This window comes from Corvus brachyrhynchos, unplaced genomic scaffold, assembly GCF_000691975.1.
Source record: "Corvus brachyrhynchos isolate BGI_N302 unplaced genomic scaffold, ASM69197v1 scaffold370, whole genome shotgun sequence".
In the NCBI taxonomy this organism is placed as follows: domain Eukaryota; kingdom Metazoa; phylum Chordata; class Aves; order Passeriformes; family Corvidae; genus Corvus; species Corvus brachyrhynchos.
In genome coordinates this window covers 4805685-4814584 of record NW_008235977.1, presented here as the reverse complement: position 1 = coordinate 4814584, position 8900 = coordinate 4805685, and positions in this window count along the sequence as shown.

The following is an 8900-nucleotide window of genomic DNA, read 5'->3' as shown; positions in this document are numbered from 1 at the left end:
CCCAGCCTGGCCCAAGCAGGGCCTGGCCGGGCCCGCTGGCCCCACACGGGGCCCACAGCCACCTGTGCCAGCGCCGGAAACGAGAGAGAGCTTGGAGGGGGAGTTTGCCTATTCTTAAATGTGGATCACAGAGGTGATCACAACTTTAAGTGGCTTAGAGAATTGTCCATATCCAAACTGGCCAGCTGATAGGTTCTATCAGTTCCAAGAGGAAACTGTAAGCACCCCTTAGCAAGGACATCCCTTCCGGGACTATGCTTGCTAACCTATGACAGGCATTCAAGGCCCTCTGCTGTGGAGCCAGATTCCAGCAGCACCCTGTGTGAAGGAGCTTCACTCTGGGCTTTGGAACCTCAGTGTACACCTTGAAGGCAGCTGGGGGGGGGTATGACCTCAGGATGTGTCCATTCAGGTGACCCTCTGGTGCTCAGCACATTGGTTTCCAGCTCTGGGAAAGAGGATGAGGAAGCTCAGAAATGCCAACCTTGCTCATGGACTCTGACACCCTTACGTGCTACAGTGCCTTGCATAAACTGGTGGGGTGTCTGTACCCCACTCTGAACTTTGGTGTTTCAGCTCTGGATTCCTCTCTTCTCTTCCAGGTCTCCTCTTCCTCACCCCAGCAGTCCCTGTGCCCACACCAGAATCATGTTTATAGTCACAGCCACATTCATTAATCTGAGCTCTTGAACAGTTTACACAGGACTAGCTTGTCTGCTCTAGAAAAGAAATCCTGTACTGAATCTCACTTGATAGGCCTTAGTTGGGTTTTTTCCCCTCAAGCTTAAATTGGTCCCTGTGGAGTGTCTGCTGAGAGAGACACCAGGCCTCCCAGCAGCACTGCTGTAGGACTTGTCTGAAGCATGAGCACTTAAACCTCATGAAAGTCAGTCTAGATACTTCTGATGAATCAGTCCCAGCTTCCCATTAAAGTCTGTCTGGAAGGACTTTCTTCGTGTGGCTGCCGTCATGGTCCGCAGCAGTTCATTGATGAGGAGATGCTGGTTGAGACCAAGCCAAATGTACTCCTGCTTTCCAAAGGGCTGTCTCAGGACCAATCTGTGGCTATGGCAGATTGAATGCACATGGAAAAGTGAATTGCTGCCCCACAGACATGGCTGCCTCCACTATCCCAACTCTGCCACCCACATGATTCCCTGTGACCAGTATTCCTGTTAATACTTTCAGCCTCCTGTGTATTGCTGAAGGCCCATATGCCATTTCCTAGGAATTCCAGAAAAATGACCAACAGTGGTGCATCCTCCAAATTCATGTATTAAGTCAGGGTAAGACCACCCATCCAAGCAGACTGTAAAGCTTCCCAGATTCACCTCCAGCACTGAATGATGAATTAATTCCCATATGGGCCACTGCCTCTGTCACAGCAGTCTCAATTCCTGGTAACTCCAGGACACTCAGGATCCGGTGTGAGTAGTTCTTAGAATGTTTTCGTGGTCCAGGTTTTGCACAATCTTCTTTCCTCTTCAGCTGCATTAGGTATAAGTAGCTTTTCTTCTGAAAAAGCTTTGCTGGCGTGACCAAGGGCTTTCCTGACCTCTGCTGTGGGTAAAACACTTTTTAGTCAGAGGTTTCTCTGTGGAAGAAGGGGCCATGTGTGCTGCAGGGATGCCACCTGTCCATGTACAGGCTGCCAAGCCTTGGGCTGGGCCGGGCCAGGTTCCGACAGCTTTGTCAGTTCCTGTTGGAAGGTGTGGCTGGAGGTGGTGTCTGGACAGTCTGGCTGGGCAAACAAGTGTAAGCACCGAGGCTGGCTGAAGAGAAGGTTGGGTTGGGGACAAACATGAGGAGCTCTTACATTAGCAGCCTGTTGGTGTAATTAAAAGGGAGAGGCACAGGAAAGACTTGCAGCTGAGGACAGTGCAGGGAAGGGCAGGAGGGAAAGCTGCACAATTCCATTGTTCAATCACTGTCCATCATGTGTCAGGATTTTTTCAGCAGCTGCCAGAGAAGCAATGAACCGCATTCTGTGTGAGGTTATGTGTGCACAGCACAGGTATGTTGGACAGCTGTGACACTGGGGCATCCATCCTCTCTGGGTTCCCAATTCTTGCTGCCTGACTTCATATCCAGTGATTGATGTGTGTAGAGCCCATGGCAGTGCATGGAGAAAGCATTTCTTCTCCAGTCAGTCTGTGCATCCAAATCATGGAAATTATTAACTGCTAGGAACCCCTTGCTCAGAGGGATACAGACTTAGGGTGGTGAATGTGAGTATGTTTTTATGTGACCCTTTCATGGATTGTTATGCATTTAATTTAACTGGTATTGTTTCACAATAGCCTTTATTGACAGAGTACAATAAATTTCAGTGTGACAGTGGTTCTCCCTGTGATTGCCCCATAGGTACCCTTAGATGCTTGACAGATAATGCAGACACTTAGCTCCCCCCGGGGTTGGCAGACAGTTCCTCCCTGGAATAATTATCAAATCATGTTTCTAATCCCATCTCCAGGAAATTTAGTTCTTGTTTTCCCCCTCTGAAAGAAAGAAAAAATAAGTATACACCTCATAATGATATAATTATCTCTGCCTATGTGAAATCAACCTACAGTTTGGTAAAGAAAACAACCTTTTCCTTTCTAAGAATATGGCAATACTGGCTTATTAACACAGTAAACTTCAGCTCTTGCCTTTAATCATGCAAATATTTATACATGCGTGTGTTTAAATGAAAATGCTATAGATATAGGTCTATGTACATACCTTCAAACAAAAAACCCACAAAAATCTTTTGGAAGAGCCCACAATAGCACAGCAAGTAACCAGATGAAAGAGATTAAGAGCTGTAGTCTTCCTTGGTGCCACATTAGTGATGCTGCGATCTACCAGCTTATAAACCCTAATGACTTGATTTAAATACATATACACTTACATGCATTTATTATATTCATTTGATACATAGTTTATGCCAACTTTACTTTGTCAATATGGAAGGAGTAGGAGAAAATAGAAATATTTTTATATACTCTAGCATTTTCAATGAAGAACAAAGGGGAGTTTCAAAGAAAGGGATCAAAGACGCAAAGTTCTTGCTACAGGTTGAGATGTATTGTGATAGATGTGTGACATATGTTGTTATTCCAAAATGGCTAAGGCAGCCTTATGTATTAACAAAAAACATATTATACATCAGGGACTTGCAGTGAAAGGGCAGTTTTGTGAAAATTAACACCACATTTTGAAAAGGTTTTGTTGGAAGGCAAGTCAGTGCATTACACGACTTAAGCAAAGCTAGCTCCAGTTATGTGTGGGATGTGTTCTCTCTTCCCTGTGTCTGTGTTTCCAGATAACCTAGTACTTGGGTTTTCTTAGAGAAATTGTTGCATAAGAAAGAATTACTTGCTAGTTTTATCACTCAAATCATCCTGAGAGTCTCGTGTTCCAAATAGCCTATGCTGTGGTAAAGCAGGGGTGTGCTGCAGAGAAGTGAATGCACTCCTCAGTGTGACTGACTTGTAAATTTGCCGGAATCAGCTTCTAAATGTACTGTGTTATAAGTCCTAGACCTCCTTAACTAAGGTTGGTCTTTCCCATTCACATGGGGCTGCCACTGAAAGGACAGAGTAATACAGCAAACAAAAGGGACAAAGGGGTGTTTTAGGAAAATAGGAAAATAACACGATTAATATGTTATTCTTTCTTCAAATATACCCAGAACAACACCATCTAAAGCCACCATACAAAGAGTTAAAAATTGCTCAGAAGGCTTTTTTTTGTAATCTAAGGACATGAACATAATTTTAATTTTATCCTTTACCAATACATTTGATCTAGCCACAAAAGTATGTAGACCATTTGCAGCCAGCGTTTTCAAGGTGAAAAACCCCAAACCATCAAAAGTAATGGAAGAGTTCCTTGGTGTTTTTTCTGTTGAGTTGAATTACTTTGCTCTGAGTCTATGTTTTAGCTGTCTTTAGATATCTATTTAACAAATTTTAACCTAATCTAATTTCATTAATACTTCTAGACTTCAATGCTTTTTGGTCAGATATTGGAGAGCTTTTTTACTTCTCATGATATCTGAACTCAGCTATGAGTAAAGCTTTCAGTGTGGTCACTGGTAATCTGACCTCCTTTCACATGACATGACCACAAACTGAACTCTACAGCAAAGATTTTACTTCTTTGTTTCATCTCTGATCTGAAGTGATACCAAGTTTCCGTTGTTTCTGGAAAATCTCAAATCCAAGCTAAACTCCAACATGCTCTGTGGTTTTGATCTGTCAGAACATGCAGTTTGCAAATCTCAGGCTGCTCTGCTAGGAAACCCTTGACAAGTGTCTGCTTCATTTTACTTACCAAAATCCTAGATTAATTACAGTGACTGCCCAAGCTTTTGGCACACCAGGGGAGTCAAATCCGGCCTGTTCTGTTTCTGTACTCTTTTAGCAGCTTGGCAGAGAGAGAAGCTCATACTGAATTGGTCATCATTTACTCTATGGCCATGCCACAACAGCAGTGATTTGTCATTTTTTGGGATGTCCCATCCTATCTATGCACACATCAGGAGGCTGAAGAGGGCTGAGATACTTCTATTTGAAAGCAGAGCACAGAAACCCTTCCAAACCACACAGGTGCCACAGACTGTGCCCTCAAATAACTGCAAACAGAAATAAACGTGTCTCAGCCGAGCAGGAAGGGTTTCATCCACCTCCCTGTGCCATTCCCAGGCTGAGACAGGGTGGGAGGCCGTGCAGGACCTGTCCATGCAAACGCATAAAACCTGGGTGGCTTTGTGTTAGTCCAGAGTGCAGCAGTAGTGCTCAAAGGCACAGGGGAATTTAGGAGAAGTGAAGAGGGATGAGGAAAGACATCACCTTCTCTGGCTCCTGACCTTTGCAGGGTGGTATCGAATGTGTCCCCAAGGAGCAACAGTGACATCCTGCGGCTCAGGAGGATGGTGCCGAGTGCCTCGGAGGATATTGGGAAGCAGCAATATCCTTTCTCATCCAGGTTTGCTAAGGCTGCAGTGATGGCGTTTGTTGGTTGCTTGGTTGATTTGGCATTTGGGGTAGGGTTTTTTGTTTGTTTTAACAGATGAGGAAAGGATCTTTCCATAAGATTAGGAGTGAAGCAGTCTGAAGGGAGGGGAGTTGGGCAGGAATGTTTCCTTTACAGGAAGGGAGGACAGAAATTAAGAAAGATGAGAGTTGGAGAAGATAGCTAGGAAGAGCTCTGAGAAAACCAGCATTGCCTCTAATCTATAGATCTCACTAGAGCTGTAAACAAGATAATTCAAACCATTTGCCATTAAACAAGGAAATTTAAATCCTTTTACAAGACAGCAGCTTATGAAGGTAGGAAAAAGTAAAATAAAAGAAAAAGGTGTCATGATAAGATGTCTTATGATTTTATGCTTGTGCTTCCTGTCATTATTTTATTGCAGATTGAACAGAAATTAGTAAGAAATATTCCTATCAGAAGAGGCCAGTTCTGGTTCTTTCAAGACACTGAAATATCTGTAGGCCACTTTGCCCTACTACTTTAAAGTGTGGGTGTAAAATCCCTGTAATGTGTGAGCAGAGTACAGCTTGTTTTGACACTGAAACTCTCTTGCAGGCTCAGTAAGAGGCTGCACAATTGTGAACAGCAGGGAAAAGAGTGGAAGGAACAGTTATCAGGTCTGCTCGCTAAATCCTAAACTGACCGAGGATCTTCATTCTGGTTGTTTCTGTTTATTGCTCTGAATGGATTGCGCATTTAATCCCACTGCTGTACATCTCTGCAGCAAAGCACATCACACAGCTGCAGTCCTAAACAATTACAGGGGCCACACATTTACAGACCCCCAATCCCAGCAGGAGCCTGCAGTGTACCAGAGCAGCCTTTCTAAAGGATTGCGTGGTGAAATGCTAACCACGGGGTAGTCAATTTAATTTCTATGACATGCAGATGGCACTTGTTGTGTGGTTTCCTTTGCTGCAGCAGCATTCTGTGTCAAGGTGACACTGCACCAAACTACCATATGAATTGCCAAAAAATGTAGTGATGCTCTGATTAGCCTCTCCTATTTGGGTGTTAGTTGATTTTTATTTTATTGATGTCCTTGGGGAAAATCCAATGTGTTTTTTCTCAGACTGCTTTGGATCTAAAACTAATATTGCCACAGATTATTAAATTATCTGGTCACATCTGCTGTTTCCATCTGTTAAGAGAAAGTGCAACTTCATGCTTTTATTCTTTATAAGTGACATTATGTGGTTCACACTGAAAATAATCTATCTGGAAGAGTCCTTGTGTAACAAACCTGAGACATATGAAAATTTACCATCATCAAAACTGCATTAGAAGATACCCCTTTAAGGTGTGACCCCACTTAGATATCCTTACTATGTAGATTGATTTTTTTCCTATGTTTTTAAAGTGGTTTTCTCAGGACTCAGTGGGAATTTATTATCCAAATTCCACAGAAATTCAGTGGAAAATTGTGCAACTAAGTTTAGGTGGGGCAGTGGAGAGACACAGGTGCAACTCAGAGGTCTGCGGGAAGGACCTGAGTATTCCTGGGTACTTTGAACCATTCAAACCCTTTCAATCCTTGCCTGATCCCTGGATTTAATCTGACTGCCTCAAAGACTGGCTTGTGCAGCCTCCTGCTGTGCTCAGTCTTTTCCCTGGGTGCTCTGGGATGGGGATTTAATCCCATCCTCTTCTCCCACGCTGACTGCAGGCACACAGCCTGAATGAAGTGTTTGGATCATCTCGTTCCATGCCTGGACAGAGGGAATTAAAGCCTGAACAGAATCCTTTGATTTGTACAAAAGTTTTGAGGGTCACTTTCAAAGATTGAGGATTTGTAGGCTCCCTGAAACCTGCTGGAGGTGATGTCAACTCTTCTGTACCTGATCATGCTTTCCCACTGGGGAAACAAAAATTTTAAAAAAGAGTTCCTGTGTAAAGAATACAGCTGGAAGTAGATAAAGCTGGACACTTAGTTTTTTGATTTTGAGGGAAAGCTTCAGAAAACAAGGCATCTGCAATAAGGAGTCTTCTAAAGCCCAGCTTTACAGGGTGTCATGGTTCTAAGTGTTGGGTTTTCCTGCTTGTACCAAAGGAAGTATTATTTATTTATTTATTTATTTGCTTTAAATCCATGCTGAGAAAAGGGCCTTTTCCCATCTATTTTGGAAAATAGTTGATTTCCTCACTGTTGTGAGGTAGAGATGGAGTATTATGCCACAAATCAAATCACTGAAATGTAATTGAAAAACCAGCACTGCCACTCATCTATTCCTATCCCGAGAACTGTAAACAAGATAATTAAGACCACCTTGCTATTAAACAAGAAATTTTTAAAAAATAATGGTAACAGCTCATGCAGTTAAAAAATAAAAAGAAGGGAAATGATAAAATAGTTATGCTTAGAGATATTTTACCAGTGTTTTCTTGATTTGGAGATCTGTAGAAGAAAATTCCTCCATTATACATGATAACTTCCAATTTCTTTTCTCAAGTAATCATTATCAGAGGCTTCAAAGAATTCTGTTTTTCCTACATCTTGATAATTAAGACCACCTTGCTATTAAACAAGAAATTTTTAAAAAATAATGGTAACAGCTCATGCAGTTAAAAAATAAAAAGAAGGGAAATGATAAAATAGTTATGCTTAGAGATATTTTACCAGTGTTTTCTTGATTTGGAGATCTGTAGAAGAAAATTCCTCCATTATACATGATAACTTCCAATTTCTTTTCTCAAGTAATCATTATCAGAGGCTTCAAAGAATTCTGTTTTCCCTACATCTTGCCAATCTCACAGTGTAAACTACTGTCTTAATGAACCTGTCATACTCATTTATATCAATATATGGCTTACATCCATGGTTCTACCAGTACCTGACAGAGCCATTAAATAATAATTTTGCTCAGGTTCTTTCATTATTTTCTATATCTCTTGTTTCCCACTTAGCTTGAATCAGAATACTTCACCTGAAGTGTCCCACTGATCCACTTGCAGGTTGCTGTCACTGCAAAGTGACTCTGTGAGCCCGAGAGCACATACTGGGAGAAACCTGAGCAGAAAACATGTGCAGTGATGAGTAACATCCAGAGAGTACCAAAAAATAGATAATGTAAAATAAGCTAAGCAAATATAACAAGTGCAGTCTTACAGTTGCATCTGCTTTCAACTTAAGTACTGTAAATGAATGCAGTAAGTACATAAAATCACAAGTGAGATAATAAATAGAGTCATTCCAAGGACGTTTACATTTCCATGCTTCTAGAAAACTGATCTGTACTTGTTATGCTGTATCAATTTCATAAGGTATCTTATAACTAAAACAGGAACTCTGCATAATTGTGTATTCAAATATGTCAGTAAAAATATGCAAGAATTAAATCCTCTAGGATTATCTTAATTACATTTTGTAGTTTCTTATAACATTTCTGTTGAACCTTATTATTCTTTTAATAAAACCACTGAAAGTTCATATAGGGAGTCAATTGTAGGAAAACTCCATAGCATTGCAGAGATTATACAGATAATAACAGCCATCCTATACGATCTTTCCTCTTCATCCAAATCTCCATTTAGAGATTGAATACTTGGAGGAGTTTTAGACACCTATGAAGAAAACTTGCAGTTTCTGGGTCATGGTTTCTCTTTTTTTCGTCTCATGGTTCAATTTAAATAATTTATTTTCCAGTTTTTTCTTGCCTCTTAAAAATTTTGATCATGAAAATCATCAAGCTAATTCCTTATGAAAGCAATGATCTTCTTCCAGAAGATTCCTTACTAAACAAATGAACACAGTGCATTTTTCTTTTTTGAATAACAGTTTTCTGTCTGTTGTTCAAGAATTAAGTGATGTCAATCAGGGGAGGGAAAGAAGAAGAGGAAAGTTATAAAAGGCAGAGTAAACATCATGTGAAAAGAGG